Source organism: Sceloporus occidentalis, unplaced genomic scaffold, assembly GCF_023333645.1.
Source record: "Sceloporus occidentalis isolate IW3139 unplaced genomic scaffold, rSceOcc1.0.p SCAF_2, whole genome shotgun sequence".
In the NCBI taxonomy this organism is placed as follows: domain Eukaryota; kingdom Metazoa; phylum Chordata; class Lepidosauria; order Squamata; family Phrynosomatidae; genus Sceloporus; species Sceloporus occidentalis.
The window spans coordinates 118196154-118218426 of record NW_028316982.1 but is presented as its reverse complement, the minus strand read 5'-3'; positions in this window follow the sequence as shown (position 1 = coordinate 118218426).

Genomic DNA, 22273 nt, shown 5'->3' with positions numbered 1-22273 from the left:
CTTCTCAGATTTCATTGAGGAACTATCAAGCTTTTGATTTCCCACAGAACCTGGATTGGGTTTGGCTTTCTAAGTATAAATAGTATCCCAAAACTTAGCTTTTTTGCTGCAGTCACACCCACACACTTGTCTAGTCACCCCCCCAGACTTTAGTCCAAGAAGATTATCACACAGGGGATATGACATCATTGTCACGTCCCTCTCCCATTCTTTCTGCGTGATCGCAGGATGGACTTTCATAGGATGTCGCACTTATCTGGACATTGTCCCATCCAGAAAGAGTGAGCAACAGTGATCATACGAAAGCCTTTAATATGACATTGTGCTGATCCTGTCATTGTCCAGTCATTGAAGTGGCATCACCCTGGCATTTTGCATTAACAGGAGTTTGTGTTAATGCAATGCTGCTTCAATGAGAAGATAATGATAGGATCAGCATTATGATATGAAAGACTTTTGTGCGATCCTTCCCATGGACAGTAGAAGAATGGGAGAGCACGCTCCCGAACTCTAGTGCACGGCAGCGGCGTTATCATGGCAGCCTCCCATCCATATAGGGGCTGCCATGATGATGCAAGCGTGGCCCAGTGTTCGCACATCATGGCACCGTGCTTGCATCATCAATGTGCCACAGTGCGTCAATGGTGCACTCATGGCAGTGGCTGCATGCTGCACAAAAACCCACTTTCAGCAGGTTCTTTTTTGCAGCAGAGGGAGCCTGCATGGTTTGGTTGCTGTGGGCTCCCTCAGGAGCAAAAACAGGTGGCTCCAGCCCACCCTTTCGGGGCGGTCTGTCAAGGCCCATAGTTCCCCATGCCTGGAGTCTCTTTCAGTTATTAGCAGTTTAGTTGGTGCTCAGTTCCTGCATATGTTACTTCCCTCTCGCAAAGCCTAGCTAAATATTCCCTGTATTAATTAAAGATTGATTGTAACTGTTAATGGAGGCTCTAGTATCCCCACATACATTTTGAATAACAATCTACACTGTTATAGACAGATTGTAGAAGCCATGAAGCATATCAGCACACCTTTGCCTTTGGGACAAAAGTGAAGGTGATATCAAAAGCAGGAGGCTTAAACAGCCATCCTTGAAATGAACAAATCTCTACATCACAGAAGCAAGCTTTGCCTTCTTGCAGCTTGGAAGAGAGAAGGGCCAGGCCAAGCAGGTTCCTTTCTGCACCCCACACTATCATATTTAGGCCAAAAAGATTCTCAGAGGAAAGATGGTGAATGCATGTGCTTATCTACCTACTGTATATACTCATGTATAAGTCCAGAAATTTTAGTAAAAAAATGATCCAAAAAACCTGGGTCGACTTATCCACAGGTCAATTTAAGTACTGTACTTTAATTTTTATCAAAAAAGGAACCATGACACAGTAAAAAATGAGAGCTTAATCTCTTCTTGGAGCACCTAAAAAGAAGCATCAACCCCCTCTACTTTCTCATCCATCCAGCTTTTAGGGTGAACGCAAATAGTTGTGTCTTCCAAAACTTTTAAAGATCTTTAGCATCGTTTTCCTTTATTTCAGCCTTTGCATCTTTTACTACATGCTGTTAAGTTTTACCCTTGACATATCCACGGGTCATATCAAAAACTATAATTTTGGCCCTCGACTTAAACATGAGGTCGACTTATAGTCGAGTATATACAGTAAATGTTCTATACTATCAAGAATAATACAGTGGACCCTTGGCTTATGCGGGGGATCCGTTCCAGACCCCCCTCCCGCGTAAGCCAAAAAACACGTAAGCTCGAGTCCCATTCGATTGAATGGGGCTCGTGCTTGCATTGTGGGAGAGTGCGTGTGCTGCAGGCACGCACGCCATTCACTCTCCTGTTGTGTGGCTTCCACATAAGCTGGAAGCTGCGTATGGAGCGCCCGCCTATAGCATTCTGTGAATTCAGCAGGTATCTACCCTTTTTCTTTTGGTGGCCAAGGTCACAGGAGGTTTTTGCAAAATGCTTTGACATAAAAGAGTATGTGAAGAAATGTCAGACAAAATGAATTAGTTATGAAAATAGGAGGGTTTCCTTCAAGAGCTGTGAAGGGCAATAGCCACAGCAGGGAAAAAGACTAGCAAGGAGTCTTGTGGCACCTTCAAGTCTAACATATTTTGTTTGGCATAACCTTTTATGAACTCCAGTCCACTTACATCTGATGAATAGGTGTTATCCTAAACACAAATGTTGTTAGTCTTCAAAGGTACCAAAAGACTCCTTGTCACTGAAGAATATGCAAAGGGATCTTGTAGCACTGATTTTGCATACTGATTTTCCAGACTAACATGGCTATGCCTTTCAAATCTATCATTTAAGAGACTGTGAGACACTGAGGCTTGCGTCAGAGTGGGATAGAATGGAAGGAGCCCAAGCAGATAATGCAAAATTAGGGCAGAGGGTTAAGGTGGAAGCACAGCAATGTTATTTCATGTGAGCAACAACATTAAAGGATTCTTGATTGAGGTTGTTAGCCCAGGTCATGCTGCACTTCTCCTGGCCTTTAAATGCAAAAGACCAAGTCATTTTCTTCTGAAGCATGCTGCACACCAAAGATAGCACAATAAGCGCCTCAGTGAGGATCTTGAACAAAGTGGACTATTTATTTTTAATAAAGCATTTGTTGCATGCTAAGCATCCACAGCCTGTAAATAAAGCATCCATTGAAGTCTAATTATCTTAAGAGGTACATCTAGCTCTTTGTGTAATTAATTGCACATTACACATTCAAATCAATGCATTTGCTACTGGTAACTCAACAAACTGATGATGAGTATTTTACTTATCAATTAAGTACCATTGCTGTATCAAATTAATTAGATATCAATTAATGTGTGAAATAGCTATTCATGTCTTGGGCAGTATTAAATAAGTGACATTTAGGGAAGAGTCTTTCATTTTATCCTCATGAATACAGCAGGCCCAAGTTGTGTGTTTTTGAAGAGTAAACTATTTTATTTTCCTCTCATCCAACTTTCATATAAGGACATTAGTATATTGTACACAGATACCAGTGTGTGTGTGTGTGTGTGTGTGTGTGTGTGTGTGTGTGTTTGCCTCTGTATGTATACAGGCAAAAAAGGAATGGAAAAGAAAAAGAGAAGGAAGACCATAATCCATTTTTGTTCCAGTCAATTTTTTAAATCAATCATATTGGCCACGTCATTGCTCACCCCTTTTGGAACAAGTTAAAAAGCACTTCCTAGGAGTTTATCACATGGGGTTTATCCTGTGCAGAAATGGGATTTAAAATGGGAAAATTCCACAAAAGCAGGATTGTTTTCACACAACGCTAGGCATTAATGCGCACAGAAATGGGACAAATCCTGCAAATGCGGGATCATTTTCACATGACATCGGGGTCCATGCAGACCTGGCCACAGAAGCCACCAGTTGCCCCAGGGATCTCAATACAAAACTAGCTAGAAGTCAGGTTAATAATAATAATAGATTTATTTCTAGCCCGCCCAATCACTAAGAATCCGGGCGGGTTACAACAATAAAATACAACAAATTACAATAGAGTTAAAAAATCAAACCCTAGACCTACCCCCCCCCCGCATTCCCAGTACTAAAACAGAATTAAACAGTAATAATATTAAAACATTTAAAACATTTAAAACATTAAAAACAGTGAACAAACAAAAAATAGGCAGAAACATTGGCGGGGGAAAATAGACGAGACGACAAATATCTCTATATCTGGGGACGGTAACTAAGTTGGAAAGGCCTGCCGGAAGAGATCCGTCTTGAGTGCTTTCTTAAAAGCTGCCAGAGTGGAAATGTGATGGATCTCCTCCAGCAGGTCGTTCCATAGTTTTGGAGCAACAGTAGAGAAGGCCCTCTGGGAAACTGATGTTAATCTAGATTTTTTTGGCTGTAGTAGATTTCTTTCAGAGGACCTTAGTGTGCGGGACGAACAATAGGGAAGAAGGCGTTCCCTCAAGTACTCTGGGCCCAAGCCATGTAGGGCTTTAAAGGTAATCACCAACATCTTGTACTTTGCCCGGAAACTAATAGGCAGCCAGTGCAGGGACTTCAAGACCGATGTTATATGGTCATTCCTAGAAGTTCCCGTGATCAATCTGGCTGCCATATTTTGTACCAGCTGAAGTTTCTGAACTTGGCACAAAGGTAGCCCCAAGTAGAGCGCATTACAGAAGTCCAATCGAGAGGTTACCAGTGCATGTACTACTGTTTCCGGGTCCCTCGGCTCCAGGAAGGGGTGCAGTTGGCGTATCAGACGAAGGTGATAGCAGGCGCTCTTGACTGTCACATCCACCTGAGCTGTCAGTTGGAGCGACGAGTCAAGAAGCACCCCCAAGCTGCCAACAGAATCCTTCAGGGGAAGTGTGACCCCATCCAGAACTGGCTGACACAACTCCATTCCTGGATTCGGGGTTCCTATAGAAAGTACCTCCATCTTACCTGGATTCAGCTTGAGTCGGTTTTCCCTCATCCAGTCCAGGTTGGTTGGGTGTTGTTGTTGTTGTTTTTAGCAGGGATTGCCTTGCTATATACTTCATTATTTTATACTTGCAAACACTTTCCACCAATTTACCTGAAACAGAAAGTAAGCTTACTGGCCTATAATTTATCAATAGTTTCATTATATTTTTACCTTTTGTATGTTTTTTTTTTTAAAAAGCAGTATCTGTTTTAGCTTTTTTAAGCTGCCTTGAGTCTCAGGAAAAGGGGGGCATAAATACTTCATAATAATAATAATATTTTTCTTCTACACATCCAGTTTGTGTTGCATATTTTTGTACATGTTTTTGAATAGGAGAATTCCATCACAACACTCAAAGAAGCACATATATCGAAGAATAGCTGAGCTCAGGTTTGCAGAATGGTTAAAAAATGTGCACGTTCACATTAAAATGTGAAACCAATGTATTTCTCCCCCATCCTACACATGGGCCATATGTAGCCTTTCCACTGTTTTTCAAACCCCTGCCAGAACCGTTTGGTCTGCCAGGTTTGCTAACCAGCATTTGAAGTTGTGTCTTTTTCTAGCTGAAAAGCAAAGGACATATTCACCTCATGCTGATTTGTAAAATTAAAATGTGGCTCTTCTTTTTGCTCCTGACACTGCAAAACTGAATTTGGACACCATGGCATTGAATTCAGTGGCCACGATGAAAATATGTCATGGCCCCAGTGGGCTCATGTAAAGTCAATATGATCCTTCACTCCCACCGTAGGAAATGGCCTACCCTTACACCCATAAAGCCTACTCAGGTAAGGTCAATATGATCCTCCACTCCCACCATAGCAACCAGCCTACTCTTATACCCATATAGGCATAGCTTAAACTTTCTTCAGGGGTTCTCCACATTTTTTCCAGCAATGAATCCCCCTCCTCAAGTCTGGCAGTGTCTTGCCGACTAGTTTCTTTTTCTTCAGTGTATAAAGGTACAATAAGATGAGACCACCAAAACTCATTTTCACTGGTGACCTAATCAAGGCTTTGAACCCAAGTGTCCCAAGATAAAAGGCTATCGCACATATTTTTCATTTGAAAAGCCATTTGGAGAGCACATAGACCCTTTTCCCTTGAGAGGAGGTGTCAGATTGATGTACTGCAGCACAAAAAGGGAGTGTAAATGTATGTGATGTTCATGGCCTAGTGAATAGGGCTAGTTTACTATGAAATGAATTACTGGCAAAACAAATGGGTCAGCTCCTTACCCAGACACCCTATGCATTTCTGCTCCAAACGTGGTGTTAACCAAAAGAATGCTACAAAAGGTGTTGATTTCCGACATTCTTGTAATGATCCTGTCATTTCCCTGAAAAATGTTTTAAGTGCTGCTGAAGATTTGTCCTCATTTTTATTTTAAATGGAGCAAGGACAGAGAAGGGAGCTTAAGAGGGATTGCAGGCTTAGAAATTGCTTATTGCTATATTCTCATAATGGGAAGAATTCATTTGGTTGAGGGCTTTGGGGGTAATAAATGTAGCCTCTAAATTAAAGCAGCCTTCAGAGTTAATAGCTAAGAAGACTTACACCAGTTCCATCACCCCAACTGAAGTGCAAATAAGCACTGGTCTGGTTTATTCCATGTATGCTGTTAATGCAGGACCATTGTAGATACCTGCAAAACACAAAATTGAGGTATTAGCTCCCTTTTCCAAAGCTTCATCTCATGAAATACTTCCTTTGTGGTGATATCTGTGTTTGCCAAAGAGTCATGACTTCAGTGCTGGTCTGACCAATACTTGAAGCAGCTGCCTCAGGGGGTGAATGCTGGGAAGGAGCAGAAGTTACAGTCCCGCTCATGTTCTTCCAAAGCCTTCTCACCATCCCTGCCTTAGAAGGTGGAGCTCTGTGCTTCACTCACCTTAAACTGCCTTGCTGCACAATGGATCCTTTTTGTAGTATTGTAGTCAGATTCAGCTGCCAGTCCAGTAAAGCTCTGTATGTGGAATGGAGGATCTTGCCATCTTGTCCTTTGCCTCCTGCGGCAATATGCTCTTGGCCAGTCCTGAAGTACAAAAGAATGGCCTGGGTCTGGAAGGAGGAACTGCCTGGTTTGCATGAGTGCTACCACTTACACAATATTGTAGGACTGCAGAGGCATCTAAACTCGGTCTACATCTATACTGCAGAATTCATACAGTTTGACACTGCTTTAACTACAATGGCTCAGTGCTATAGAATTCTGGGATTTATAGTTTTGCAAGATATTTAGCTTTCTCTACCAGAGAGCTATGGTGCCACACCAAACTACAGAACTCAGGATTTTATAGGATGGAGCCATGGCAGTTAAAGTGTTGTCAAACTGCATTAATTCTGCAGTGTAGCAGCAGCCTGTGTGTGTGCAGATCTATATTTGCAAAACTTTCCAGGAACATTGAGGACTGCTGAGCAACCCAGGGGAAGACGTGCAAGCCACTTAAATGTGCAACTGTTTACTCAACTGGCCAGTTGTACCATTCTGAGTCCCCAGAATGACTGGCTTCTGTTTCCACACTATCAGCCAGTAGATCATTTTTGAGTGGTGTGCTTTCTTGTCAATAGTGTTGAAGGGTGAAATCAGGCTAGTTCCCCCAGTCCTATTGTTTAGATGCGGAGCTGAAGATACTTTGCCTTACATCTGCCAATTAGTATCTTGCTAGAGTTCGTTAGAGTTTAGCATTTTGCCCACCTGAACTCCCAATGTTGTAAACAACACTGTTGTCTTGGAGGCAGATCAATTTTAATACCCCCCTCCAGATTTTCTTATGCTTTGATCTTTCAGGAAATTTGTATGACAGGATAATAAAAAACATGGCTTTATGATCCTTAGTAAAATAATTAACTTATACTGTTACACACTCCTTGGGGAGAATCATTGTATCACATAGTCATTTCAGTCTAGGCATATTAGTTTTCACAGACATTTCAGAGTCTAGGTTTATATTGCTTATCAAAGCCTTTACACTAGTCTAGGCATATTGTTTTCTTAGACTTTACAGGGTTTAGGTGTCTTGTGTATATCAACTCTAATAAGGAACACATCTCAGACTCATGAGGCACAAAGTATCAGTAGTAACATTGAACATGATATTTGTAGCACAGCATACTGCAGTAGTAAGGAATATCTACTTATTCCACATTTGTATTACATGAGCATCACACGTTTCATATGCCATCTGTTAAGCATATCTTGGACATGCATTTCATTATATTTCAGGATTTGGTGGCATTTCAGCATTAACAGTACACTGCGTTACACATAAGGCATCTAGCTTCTTGCATATTACAGTTAAAGATACATTTCAACTTAATTCAGCATATACTACATTTTTACATACTGCATGGTTATTGCTACAAAGAGTCAAATCTCTATCTGTTAAACTGGCATCCTATTGTAAATCAAATATTCTCAACCATCTTTTAGGATTTCCTGCTTGTTTTCTGAAGTTACTAACTTCTAAGGCATCCCTATATCATATTAGATTTCAGCTATGGATTATCAGAAGGGGAAAAGGACGTCCTTGTCTCATCCTTTTCTTGTCCTTATGGCGCGATCTGGAAAATATTTTCACATGATGTCACCTAGTGTCTCGTGATCAAGCATTTGCTCAATAATGCTTATTCTTTTTGCCTGAGAATTGTGTGCAGCCAAAATTGCTGCTTGCAGCTTTTGCTTAATCATAAAAATTCTGGGCCATGCACATGCACAGACGATTGCCATGCATTTTGAAGCGGCACAAACTAGTGGGGACAATAATTGTGCCAAAAAAGAAGTGATTACAAGGAGAATATGAAAAGATCCACTTTCATAGTGGGAATGACGGACCTTTTGGAATCGATTTACCAACACGGAGCAAAGGCAAATCCCAAACCAGTTTAAATGTAAGTGGGAATGAGCCCTTAGTTAAGTATGCAGAACAATATAGCAACACAATCATGAATAAATAATGATTGTGAATATGGAACAGTTAGGAATGAGTAAGTTTAGGTTGTTGTTGTTGTTGTGTGCCTTCAAGTCATTTTGGACTTATGGTGACACTAAGGCAAAACCATCTCGATGTTTCTTGGGAAGATTTGTCCAGAAGGGGTTTGCCTTTACCTTCCTCTGAGGCTGAGAGGTTTTGAATTGCGCAAGTGGGTTTCCATTGTCAAGAGGGAATTCAAAATCTAGTCTCTAGAACTGCAGTCCAATGCTCAAACCACTACACCACACCGGTTCAAGGTAAATGTTCTATATTCCTGATTACTACTTAGTCACAATTGTGATGTTATTTCCAGAATTGTAACTCCCTCAAATCTACTTTACTGAGCATAATCTGCATTGGAAAAATGAGGTCTATTCTGTTCATGATCATGGGTGGATGTTTCCATCAGGTTTGGAGGGTTTGAGTCAGAAGATGTTGAATATATTTCTTTACCTTGGATGTTTGGTTCCTTCATGGGTTTCTACAACAAACATTAACATATGATACAACTGTATTACTACTAGCTGTCATAAATGTGGCCACAGTTGGCCCAAAGAGCTGCAGCCAGATTGTTAACTGTCCATCTGATACCATCCAGCCTCGGAGGGAGAGATGCAGGCCTCCCTCCAGTGCATCTGCCATGGTCCATGCCTCAGAGGAAGAGAAGAACTGCTGGACCTGATCCTCTTCCCCACCACCATACCCTTCTCCTTTTGTGCTGTGTCTTTTTAGACTGTAAGCCTGATGGTAGGGAACCATCTAATTAACTATTTGTAAGCTGCTCTGAGAGCCTTTGTGGCTGAATAGTGGGGTATAAATACTGTAAACAAACAAACAAACAAACAAACTGGAGCTGGCTACAGGGAGCATACAACTCCCTTGTTGCGACAGCTTCATTGGCTGCCAGTTCGTTTCTGGGCACAATTCAAAGTGCTGGTTTTGACCTATAAAACCCTATACGGCTTGTGTCCAGGTTATTTGAAGGACTGTACCTCCCTTTACGAGCCCACTAGGGAGTTGAAATCATCCAGTGAGGCCCTTTTCCCTTTCCCACCACTTTCCCAGGCACATTTGGTGGGGACAAGAGAGAAGGACTTCTCAGTGGCTGCTCCCAAGCTTTGGTACTCCCTCCCTAGAGAAGCCAGGATGGCTCCATCTCTGCTATCTTTTCAGCAGATAAAGACATTCATGTGTTGTCAGGTCTTTTCAAGCTGATAAGGGATGGGTTTAAATGATGTGCAATTTTAAATTTTAAGGTTGTATTTTAACACGTTACATTTTAATTTATAATTGTTTTAACTCCTATAATTGTTTAATTGTTTTTTAAATTTTAAATTTATATATTTTAATGTTGTGCTGTTTTTAAATTGTATTGTTTTTAAGTTGTTGTTCACTACCTTGAGTCCCTATATTGGGAGAAAGGCAGGATGATGATGATGATGATGATGATGATGATGATGATGATGATGATGATGAATACAACAACCACCTTTGTATTTATTTTATAAAATTTAGTGCTTATTACATGTTTTTGAACTACTCCATAGTTTCTACAGAGTGCATGAAGTCTATTGTGCTCTGTTTTGTTTGCCTGGTTTGCCCCTGAGGAAGGATGATATACAGGCATACCTCTGTTAACAAAGGCCCTCTTCAGACAGGCCTTTGCAGCACCCCCATCACGTGTAGGTGTTGGCCGAGGGCGCACCGCTTATACTGGCCTCACCCCTAGCATGTGATGGAGGCGTCAAAATGGTGGCACCCTGTACACATGGGCACTGCCATTTTGGCGTGACGGACGCTTAGCGTCTGCACGTAGTGTGCCACTGGCGCATTGCTGCATCACAAACCCACCGCAAGAAGAATCTGCTTTTTAAGGGTATTTTTTGCTGCGTGAGGGAGCCACACGGTTTGTCCACTACAGCTCCCTCACGCAGCAAAACAAGGCGCGGATAGACTGCCCTTTTTGGGTGGTCTGTATCCCGCCAAAGCCTCTGACAAAGCCTTTGTAACAGTCTTTGTATGTCTTCCTAGGCCCTGTTTTCTGCTTTGTCTTAAATGTACCTGGAAGTTTTTAACAGCATTAGCACTGGCAGGATAGTGAAGAACTGTTGAAGATTAATTTTAGTATCAGCTTGCAGTAGTGTGTCTGCAGTAAAGAATGCAATAAAATCTTGAGCTGGGTAATAAAGCTCTAGCTGATCCTGCTGTAGCTGTCTGTGCCTGCCTACAACAGGCAAGGTAAACAGTATCTGTCTCAAAAATCCCTTACAGAGCATGTTGAACACCAAAACAGAAAGAGGAAAGAGGAAAGCAGATAAGCCTGCCTCACCCACAAACCTCATCATGTAAAAGAAGCATAGATATATAAGTTTGGCCATCAAAATGGAAATCATAAGAAGCAGTGGAGGCTAATGAAAAAGATAAATCATTGCTGGATGAATTTTGGAGTAATCTTTCAAGAGATCCCTCAAGGAGGCAAAGTGTTCTTCTTTAGTTATTGAAGGCTTTCCTGGCCTGATTGTTTCATTTCACCTGTGTATACTGTCAGTGGTGTCACTAGGGTGGGTGTCACCTGGTGTGGTAACTCATGGTGCCACTCTCCCATTGACCTCCTACCATATCACACCATACAGAATCCTTCATAATGCTTTTTTTGCATGAATGTTACTCATAAATCTTAATTCCCATATACCACTGAATGTAGTGCTAATACAGTCATCCCTCCATATTTGCGGCTTTGATATTTGCTGATTTGATTATTCACGGATTTCATTAATATGTTCTCTCTAGGACTGTCTAGGTCCTCCAGTGCAACTCTGTGGTCAACTTTAACTAAAAGTTGCACTGAAAGACCATTTGTAGCTACTCCAGTGCCATTCTATGGTCAGTGTATGTTGGACATTGACCACAGAGTTGCACTGGAGGACCTAGAGAATCCTAGAGAGGTGTCCTCTCAGGTAAAAACAGTGTTTTTGTTATTTGCGGTTTTTCCATATTCACAGGGGGTCTTGTTCCCCTAACCCTAGCAAATATGGAGGGACAACTATAGTTGTGACATAAACTAGCAAAATTAAAATTATATATTTTCTCCTCCCGTTGAGCTTCACCTCACTCCCACCATCTCTTAGAGCATTTTAAAGAGAAGTAGATGAATGCCACAGCCTGTTTCTGCCCAAAGGTAAGTGTTTTACTTCAGGGTGTCACCTGGTGCAGTCCGTACACCCCACAGCCCCTAATGATGCCACTGCATACTGTTAATTTTTGATGCAAAAATTTCAGAAGCATGTTGAACTACTGTTATTTTTCGTAGGACAGGAACATAGCCTTATTCAGTCTATGCTATTTCTGCCTCTGGTACCAAATTTTCTGTTACAGAAGTAATACCCATGAAAATTTCTGTTTTGTTAACTGAGATATACCTGTCCTGTACTCCAAAACACAAATCTTATGGACCAACATGAATGAAACTGAGATGTACTGGAAGCACAATGCCCTCTCTGTGACTAGCTGCAAGTTTTTGCAACACAGTTGGTTTCCTCCCCTCATCCTTTCTATGCATTCTTTCAATGCCTCTCCCATCTCTGCCAGCAAAATGCCTCATGAAGACAGGGCAAGCAAGCAACAAGACTCACGGAGGTGAAAAGATAATTAAAGCTGACTAATACAGATGTCTTTATGGGTCATATATATATATATATATATATATATATATATATATTCCTTTATTTCTATCCTTGGGAATAATTTTATGTCCAGGTATATAGTAAAACCTTATTTATCTAACCTTTTCCTGGCCCATCATTATTCTCAACTTGCTTTTATGTTTTCAGCTGCAATACACATAAATGATTTATGTCATTTTTCTATTCTAAGTGTCTTCTGCTGCAGATGGGTTTCCCTTGAGGTCCAGTGAGAGAGCTGGTATGATGTCCTCACTACAAACTGGATAATTTTGAGATATAGTATGAGGCTGTTGGCTGGCATAATTATGTAACTAGTAGCATAAAGCAACATAAGAAGGGCACATTGGCAGCAGGGGGAGGCAGAGAAAGCCTTCTCTGTTGTCATCTGAGAAAAAGTTGCCACTGTGATTTTCCAAGGCAGCATTCTCAATGTATCTTTAGCTTTATGGACCTCTTAGAAGCCAGGCATTGAGGAAATAGGCTGATTGGCAACCATCAACTTCTTATATAGATCATGGTGATGAAGACTTCTGTCTTCCCTCTACCAGTGCATCTATGAAAAAAGTGCACTATGTTGGCATAATAGGAGCCCTGGTGGTGCAGTGGTTAAATGCCTGTTCTGCAGCCACTCACTCACAAACCACAAGATTGTGAGTTCAATACCAGCCAGGGGCTCAGGCTCAACTCAGGCTTGCATCCTTCCAAGGTCGCTAAAATGAGTACCCAGCTTGTTGGGGGCAGTTAGCTTATACATTGTAAATTAGGGAGTGCTTAAGTGCACTGATAAGCGGTATAGAAATGTACTTGCTATTGTTATAATGGATTAATATCCCTACACAGTATTCAACAGAATTATAGCAAGTGTTGGTTTTATGCTACCAATACTTGCTATATGCTATTTTTGTTGTTGTTAACTGCCCTTGAGTCAATTTTCACCCATGGCAACCCTGTGGATGAGACATCTCCAAGACTCCCTGTTCTCTACTGTTCTGCTTAGTTCCTGAAAAGTCGTACCTGTGACTTCCCTAACAGAGTCCATCTATCTAGGCCTTCCTCTCTATCTGCTTCCCTCCACCTTTCCTAGCATTATGGCTTTTTCCAATGAGTCATGCCTTCTCATGATGTGTCCAAAGTACAACAGCCTGTTTTTGTTACCTTGGCTTCCAGGGAAATTTCTGTCTTGTTCTGCTCTAGGACCCATTTGTTTGTCTTTTTGACTGTCCACAGGATCCTCAGCACTCTTCTCCAATACCACATCTCAGATGAATTGATTTTCTTCCTATCTTCTTTCTTAATTGTACAGTTCTCACATCCATATATGGCAACAGGGAAACCAATGCTACCAGTATATACTTGATATATAAACAATGCTACCAGTATATGGTTCAATAAAAGACTATGTTGCATGTAAAACATTTAATGGAAGTGCATTAAAATAATGTTTGTGGAATAGGGCTGTGCCCAAAATACCTAACAGTGTTGTGAAGGTAATTATGTTCTTTTGAGATATTTGGAGGAATACTAAAGCATAAACAAACATGAGACTGTTTCAAACCATAATTCCAAAGCACCTTTCTTATGAACCACGTTTCTTTCTCTCGGGGAATGCAATAAGACTTGGGGGGGGGGGGAACAGACTGGCAAAATGTGGCATCTTTCCAGTGGCTTGGCGGCATGGTGTATGCATGACACATGCCCCCAAGATGTCTCATGAAGCTGCCCTGCTACCCACATGGTGGCAACTTTTTGGCACTCTGGTTGCATGGCATTTAGACGTCACACACCACTGAACCTCCAAAAACCCATCACCACAGTGGCAAAGGTGTCTTTTTCCCCGCACAAAAAGGAGAGGCTTTCTGCTTCTTTTTGTGCTAGGAAAATGCCAGGCTGGGGGCATGGTGTGGGATTGCTGCAGCACCACAGAGTGCAGCTCTGCGGCAGCCACAATCTGGCATTTGGGGGACATCTGTTTAGCACCTTAGTCCCAAGAAAGTGTGTCAGAAGGAATTAGGTATGATGACAAATATGGGGCTTGCAATGAGAACAGCAAGACATGTTGTCTTCCTGTTTCCCTGTCTGCTATGTGTAATGGGAGTATGCAAAGGGAGTCTTCATTTCCTCACTTCCAAAAGCGGTCAATACACTTTGATGAGGAAAACCCAAATACAATGATGCAATGCATACCTTCATAGTTGCACCTTACATTAAAAGGAGTAGGTATCTTGCAACTTGTTGCCATTTTGTCCAACACTGATCTATTTTCAAGTTGGCTTCAATTCATGGCAACCCTATGAGTGATAGACCTCCAAAAGATCTCATTATAAACAAATGCAGGACCAAAGTCTTGTAAACTCTGGGTTGTGATTTCCTTGAGTCAGCCCATCTGCAGAGTGGACTTCTTCTTTACTCATTGTCTCCTGCTTTGCTGAACATTACTGCCTTTCCAGGTAGTCATGTCATGTTCAGAGTATGATAGCCTCAGTTTACTCATTTTGGCTTCTACTAAAAATTCAGGCTTAATTTCCTCTGGGACAAAACAAAACAGTTTCATTTATATACCACTTCATACTGAACTAACAGTGTCTAAGCGGTTTACAACTGTAAGCTAATTGCCCCCAACAAGCTGGGTACTAATTTTAGCGACTTCAGAAGGAGGCAAGCCTGAGTCAACCTTGAGCCCTTTTGCTGGTATTGAACTCGCAACCTTATGGTTTTGAGTGAGTGGCTGCAGTACAGGCATTTAACCACTGCGCCACCAGGGCTCTTTTATCTGTATTTTTACCTTGGTACCTGTAATAATAATAATAATTTGTTTTATTTATATACCGCTATTCCAAAGATCATAGCGGTGGACAGCAAGTAAGCTAATTAGCAAGTAAGCTAATTTGCCCCCAACAGTCTGAGTACTCATTTTAGCGACCTCGGAAGGATGCAAGCCTGAGTCGAGCTTGGGCCCGTTTGCTGGTCTTGAACTCGCAACCTTGTGGTTTTGAGTGAATGGCTGCAGTACAGGCATTTAACCACTGCGCCACCAGGGCTCCTACTAGGCTCCTACTAGGATTCTTCTCCAGCACCACACTTTGATCGAGCTGATTTTCTTCCTGTCAGTTTGCCTCACTGTCAAGCCTTCACATAGAGATAAATAGAAATACCACAGTAAAGTCATACTTTGATATTTAATTATACACCTTTAAATTTGAAAGTGCCTCTGCAGGCTTTGTGTTTTGTTACACTTTTTTCTAGCTATTGTGGAGAAATAGATGCTGCTGTTTGCTCATTTGCTTTTAAATCTGGGGTTGATTTGCTCTTTTTAATTAGTATAGATTTTTTTTCTTTAGAAAAGTGACTAAGCAATATAACATTAATAACTGCGGATCAACATGCATTCAGTACTAATCAGCTGACTGAACAGAATTTATCTGCTCTGCTCAATTTTTATGTTGACTATTTATGCCATTGCTCTGTTTTGCATTCATTTTGGTTTCACACCAATGCTATTACCATTTTCTTGTACACCACCGTAATAGACCCAGGGGTGGGTAATTACAGCAAGTGATATATAAACTGATTAACTAAATAATATTATATATGATAATGTGAATACAACTATCTTCTATTATTTTCAGGGTTTTCTGTGTCAGTTTTGCACTCTCCCTATAATTCTTGATGAAACGAGAGAGAAGAGCATACATACAGTATACTTTTTGTCTTCTATGTCTTACACTCATAACCCTTCCATCGATCCATCACTTTATTTATACAACATTTTCCCCCAGACTGGGACTCAAGGCAGCTTACAAAAGAAAGGAAATTACAATAAAATCAGATATGGTTAAAAACATACAAAAGATGAGATCAAAACCATATTAAATTAATAAATTAAACACAGAATTGATAACATTTAACATATCACTTTCAAAAAAAGAATAAAAGTAGTAGAGCCCCCATAAAAAGCCCACCTCTTGTGAAATAATCAAATTTAAACTTATCCAGGGACTGGAATTTTACTTGTTTTATTCATGCCAATGAGAATGAACAATTTGTAAAGCTTTTTCCCTGCAAGGTGAAATTTCAAGACTATGTAAGTTCCAGTTATTGTTTACATTTTGGAACTTGCTCTCACACAAAAAAGTTTGCACAAAACCATTTTTCCTGGGAGGGAACTAACGTTTTGGTATAACTCCCCCCCCCCACACACACACACACAGACACACAACTGGTAGACAGGCAAAACCCATCAAAACTAAAAAAAATGTCAGCAAGGGAGTGTAAATAATTAGCACCTCCCAAATTTAAAAATGGAAGTTGATACAGATTGTGATTAGAAATCTGTACATTTCTGGTCTTGCAATGTATACAAGAGGGGAAAATTTAAAAAAAAAATTGAAATTGAAATTTTAAAAATAAACAAAAAACCCTATGTAAGTCATCAATGCACATAGACATGCTGTCTACAGAATTTATGCATTTGATGAGTGTGCACAAAAATATGGATTTGTGTGAGTTTCATTCATATGGAACAAGCTTGATGGTGCAAAAGCAATAACCCTTTTTAGGCTCGGTTTGACAAATCTGTAAGTGTTGCTACTTGCTGTTCCTGCAGTGTGATGACTGTTGTTATAGGTGTTATGTGTATTCAAACGTAGGCAGACTTATGGCAACCATATCTTGGCTCTTCTTAAGCAGATTTATGCCGAGCAGGTATTGTTTCTTCTGAGAGAGTATAACCTGCCCAAGGTCACCAAATGGGTTTCTATAGGTGCACAGGGATCTAAATGGTTATTTCCTGGAGTTTCCTTCCAACATTGAAACCAAGACCCTATGCTGTCTGTCTGTGATGGTGGATCCACCTACAATTGTCTTAAAATACAGAATGAATAAAATTTAATTGAGGAAGAGATATTCTATAATGTAAATGCCTTCTTAAAGTTCAGGGAGGAGATCCAGATGTTTGAGCAGGGAGTAAGCATGAGGGATATTTACCCTTCCTATTTAGACTTAAAATATACACTTTAGCTTGGCTGAAGCTATTGATATTATTACAGTGTTGACTGAGCTATACTGCCTGCCAGTTCATTTCTAGGTGCAATTCAAAGAGGAGTCCTTAATCTTCAGTGCCATAAAAACAGCCTGCCTTACCTCCTCAGATGATTCATTAACATTTTGATGCTTCTGTTACTACACATGGTTCTTCCATCAAATACAGAACCATTACTTCCCACCTACCCAATTTGTGAGGCCTGGGCCACCTGTCACCTGTGGCATCGGGTGATGGTGGTATAGGATAAGGAGATATAGTCCACTACACCTATGGCATGGGGAAGTGCCACTAGAGCATAAGGGTATGCTAGGAGGCCCTCCCTTATTTCTTGGCATGGCTCTGGCCTTCAGTCAATCTTATAACCGATCCTTCTGGTAGACTTTCCCTTTGTTATGATCACAGTGTAAGCTCACTTTATGCAAGGCACTTAGACCTCTTCATTGCTTCAGAAACACAGAGATTATGATATAGAACTCACCCTATACATCCTCATGAAGCAAATTCATTTCCTTATCCACCATCACTGAGGACGTTCTCCGAAAACCCTCTGATAATTGTCTAGAGAATGTCAAGGTTCCTCTGAACACACACGGAAAGCAATATCATCCTCAGACTGATATAATTTAATGGAATTTCAGCATAGGTAGTCATAATGGACTCCTAGCTTGGCATGTCTATCTGGGCCATGTAAAACATTTAAATATCCAGTGCATCTCAGCATTTTAGCCCATGCACCAGAACAATGTAGAAAGTTGTTTCTTTCTTGTTGTGGTGCTTGGTCTAAATAATAATCCACCATGAAGGCACTGCATGGTTTTTTCCAAATTGCAAACTGTCATGCTGAAGATATTTGATTAGCAGGTAGTAATGTGCAATATTATTCATCAGGAAAAGAACCAAGGAATCCTGGAGTCTTCCTGAAGTGATTATTTAGCCAAGCTGGAGGATAAAGGCCAAATTTTACTTTGTTTTAACTGAGGCTGAAAGGAAAAATTATCTAAACTCTACAGTGATCAATCCTGGTTTTCCCTTTTGCTTTTACTGTGTCTCTGTATTTACTTGAAAACATTTCTTGTCTGAATATCTGGCTGTTTTTCTTCCCATTAAAGAGTATGACTCATAATTGATGGCTTCATAATACAAGTAGTTGTTTTCCAACTCGCTTCCAAATCCTTTAATATTGTTATTGAAACACAGTGCCTCATGGGAAATAATTGTGGATACTTTCCACATACATACACTACTTTGCTGGATTTCAGTGCTCTTTTCTCTTGTTTGGAAAAAAAAAACTGGTGTGAAGACTCTAGAAGTATCTGTAATATGCTGTGCTACTTCATAGGTCTCTAATCCTGACTAAGCTTCACTTCAGACCTTCACTTCATGTGCAGAGTATGAAACTTGTCTGTGGGCCATGCAGCTTAACCTGGGTCTTCTTCTTCCTGAGCTATACCTTAAAAGTAATGAAGAAGGATTTTTACACTCCAAGCCCTATGTATACATCTGCATGTGTGGTGTTCGTTGTTCTTGTTGTTGTTGTTGCTGCGATGTAACCGCTACAGATGTGCTACTGGAAATTGCTGCAAAGTGGCTAGACCTGGCACTATTTCAACTGGAAGCCACCTGACTGATGTGCTGTTCCTTTTTGGAGAGGAGGGGGAGAGTGTGCATCTAGTTCTGCAGAGGAAAAGATTATGAAGGAACTACAAAGTATGGTTATTCTAGTTTAAAACAGAACAACAAAGCACAGTGCGCCCGTGTCATACGCTGAAAGCTGTGCAGGGAGAAGGGGCAGTGCATCCCATAGGGACAAACAGGGTTCGCATCCATGGCGCGTGTGCACTGCCTCACCACCGCACTTCCACGTACATTCATTTAAATGGGGCTCGAGCATAGGTGGTATTTGTTTTATGCAGGGGAGTCCAGAACAGATCCCACATGTAAAGAAAGGGCAAACTGTATTGTTATTCTAGTTTCCAACAGAACAGCTGATTCATTTGTCCTTACCAGACCTTATAAAACCTCTCAGGTCAGACCTGGGCCTTTCATGTACAAATAACCAGTCTCTAGAGTTTTAGTCCAAATTTTAAAGGAGCTTTCAACACTGCAGAGTTATCCTGTCCCCCAAACAAGTTCAGTGCCTTGAAGAGATCTTTTAAATTTCAAACTAAAAACTGGAACAGATTCTCATACCCACTGATATGGAAGCCACCAGTCGCCAATGGTTCTGCCTGCCATTGCCAGGCTGTGTCTTTCCCATTTATCCACTCTCATATCTGCCTTCCCACACATCTGCTTGTTGCTAGTCTACATTCACATTTCAGCTTTTTCAGTTCACTTTGACTGAACTTCAGTCAACTTTGCAGTTGATCACTCTGGCTGCTTTGCCCTTATACTGTATACATCTATGGATCCAACTCTCTTCAGGCCCATTCATTTGGCTTCTCCATCTACACATTTGCCTACAGTGCACTACTGACATTGGATATTATCACATTAGCTTAGCTGCTGTGATAGACCCGGGATGTAACTTTCTTAAAGCAGATCTTTTCGCATTCACCCATCACCGGGCAGTATGCAGCCTGTATGCAACCTGGAATTCTCTCACAGTTTTTCAAGAATGGGATTTTCCAATTCTTGAAAAGATGTGGGACAAGCCCGGAGAAGCCCAGGTTGCATACAGGCTGCATACTGCCTGGCGATGAGTGAATACGATAAGATCCACCTTAAGAAAGTTACATCCTGGGTCTGTCCCAGCAGCAAAGTTAATGCGATTATCTTCATTATCTCTTTGTTCATGCCTGTATATGAAACCAAAGCATGCATACAAGTGCATGAGCAATCATCTGCAGTGATTTCCAATATCATGTGATGGCTGCCACACTTTCGGTTTTGGGCTAGAACTCTAGGAAATTAAGGTTTGATTCTCTGCTCGGCCATGGAAACTCCCTGGATGACTTTGGGCAAGTCATACTCTCTCAGCCTTAGAGAACGGCAATAGTAAACCTCTTCTGAATAATTTTGGCAGGAAAATCCCATGAAAGAGCTATGAGAAGTCTGAGAATGTCTCCACTGCAGAAATTATACAGTTTGATATCTACCATGACTCAGTGCTATGGAATCCAGGGGTTTGTAGTTTGTTACGGCATCTGTGCTCTCTGACAGAGAAGGCTAAATAGCTCACAAAACTACAAATCCAAAAATTTCATAGCATTGAGCCTTGGCAGTTAAATCAGTGTCAAACCACACTATTTCTGTAGTGCAGTAAGATGTGTTCTATGCTGCCTCCCCCCACCCCCATCATATTCCCTTTTAGAATGGAACAGGCCAATTCCAGGGCCTGTGCGATAAAATTGCTAGAAGACTAAATGAAGAATTCACTTTTGTAAATTCACTCAGAATTTTTTCTAGCCTGGCTGCACAGTACATCCTTGAAGGCTATCTCCCCCCTGCTTTTTTCCCCTGACAATCTGCTAAAATAATAGTAAAAAAATCTTGAACCTGGTTCACTTGTTTCTTTTCATTTCAGCAAATGGAATGAATTTTTTCCAGCTCCAGAAATTTCTGCTGTTAGATTTCATATTGGTATCTATAGGCTTTAAACTTCATACAAAAAATAAAATGTACTAGGATGTTTTATGTAGGTACCATTATATAATTATGTGTTGTCCGTTCGATTTTTTATTTTACATTTAAGTATGTATCTGCTTTTAATGTTCATATGTAGTGCCTGAAGATGAAATATATAGATAGGCCAAAATATACTGAGCTTTTTCTGAAATAGAATATACAAAAAAAATGATCCACTGAACAATTAGAGGTGCCTTTCCCCCTTTCCCTTTGGATACTGTTGGGTGCTCCCCAGTATTTGCCTCTTCTTTCTCAGCAAGATGAGGCAGCTACTGGTTTGCGTAAAGCCTCTTTGAGTACCAGAACATCTAACTGCAGTTACTGGCTCTTCTAGCTGTTTCAGCCCTCCTCCCCAAACTGGTGAGTTTTTTTTTACTCTGACACAATGACAGTTGATGTTAGCTCAGCTGTGGAGGAGGATGGAGATTGTAAACCAACATATCTGGGGCTCAAAGCAAGGCTTTGTTATATAGTAGAGCTAAGACATGAAGTTTGTTGAGATCAGTGTTACTGTGAAGATACTCAGGGTCCCCTTCACCACTGCTTCCTGAGCCGGTTGGGACCCCCTGAGACCACCCTTTATTTAAAGAGCTCACTGCCACCACCCAATGAATAATTCCTCCAACTTTAGCAATACACTGGGATGTTTCTGTGAATTCCACTGACAATTCCCTTGCTGACCATAGGGGAGAACTGGACCAAGCTAAGGAGTGCAAGATAGTCAGACTACTTTTAAAGAAAAAGACTTCATACTAAGTAAAGAAATTCTATCGCAAAAACATATATCCTTCATAAAGAATCTCATCATCCAGGCACAGATAGAAAGTATGAGTTACAGAGCAAATCATTTCAACAAAACCAAGAAAAGAATCAAAATACCCTAACGCAACTGGTACAATTTCCTAATCTTACTCACAGATCAGATGAGATCTGTAGTCCGTGATGTTCATCAGATAGTTGGGAGACAGGATTCAATTGTCTGGCTTTGATCATCCTTCCCAGATCCAGAGTTCATGGTTAGAAGACCCTCAATGTTCTGGTTAGAGAGATCCAGAAACTCAAAGCCTCCTGGTGCTGTCAGGCTTTTCAAAACCTCTCCTCAGAACCATCTTAAAGGTTTGAGCTTCTCCCCAAATTCCTACCTCTCTGGACAGTTACTATCTCATCACCTCTGTGATGGTGCCTCCTTAAAATGTAACACTACTTGTTTACACATTCTTACCCTTTGTTATCTGGGAAGAAGGCTCTGATAAATGTAGGGACTCGCATTCATCACAGCTATCCAAAGTGGTGATCCCTGGACCGGCATCAGTCCACAAACCATCACCTTCCAGACTACAGAGTGTTTCCAGGAAAGACAGAAACAGTTGTAACTAATGGACACAAATATGCTACTGGCCACTAGTACATTAGGGAAAAAATAATCACCAGTTCCTCATGTCAGATAGCTTGAGATGCACTGCTCTAGATTAAACTCTGTAGCCAATGAAT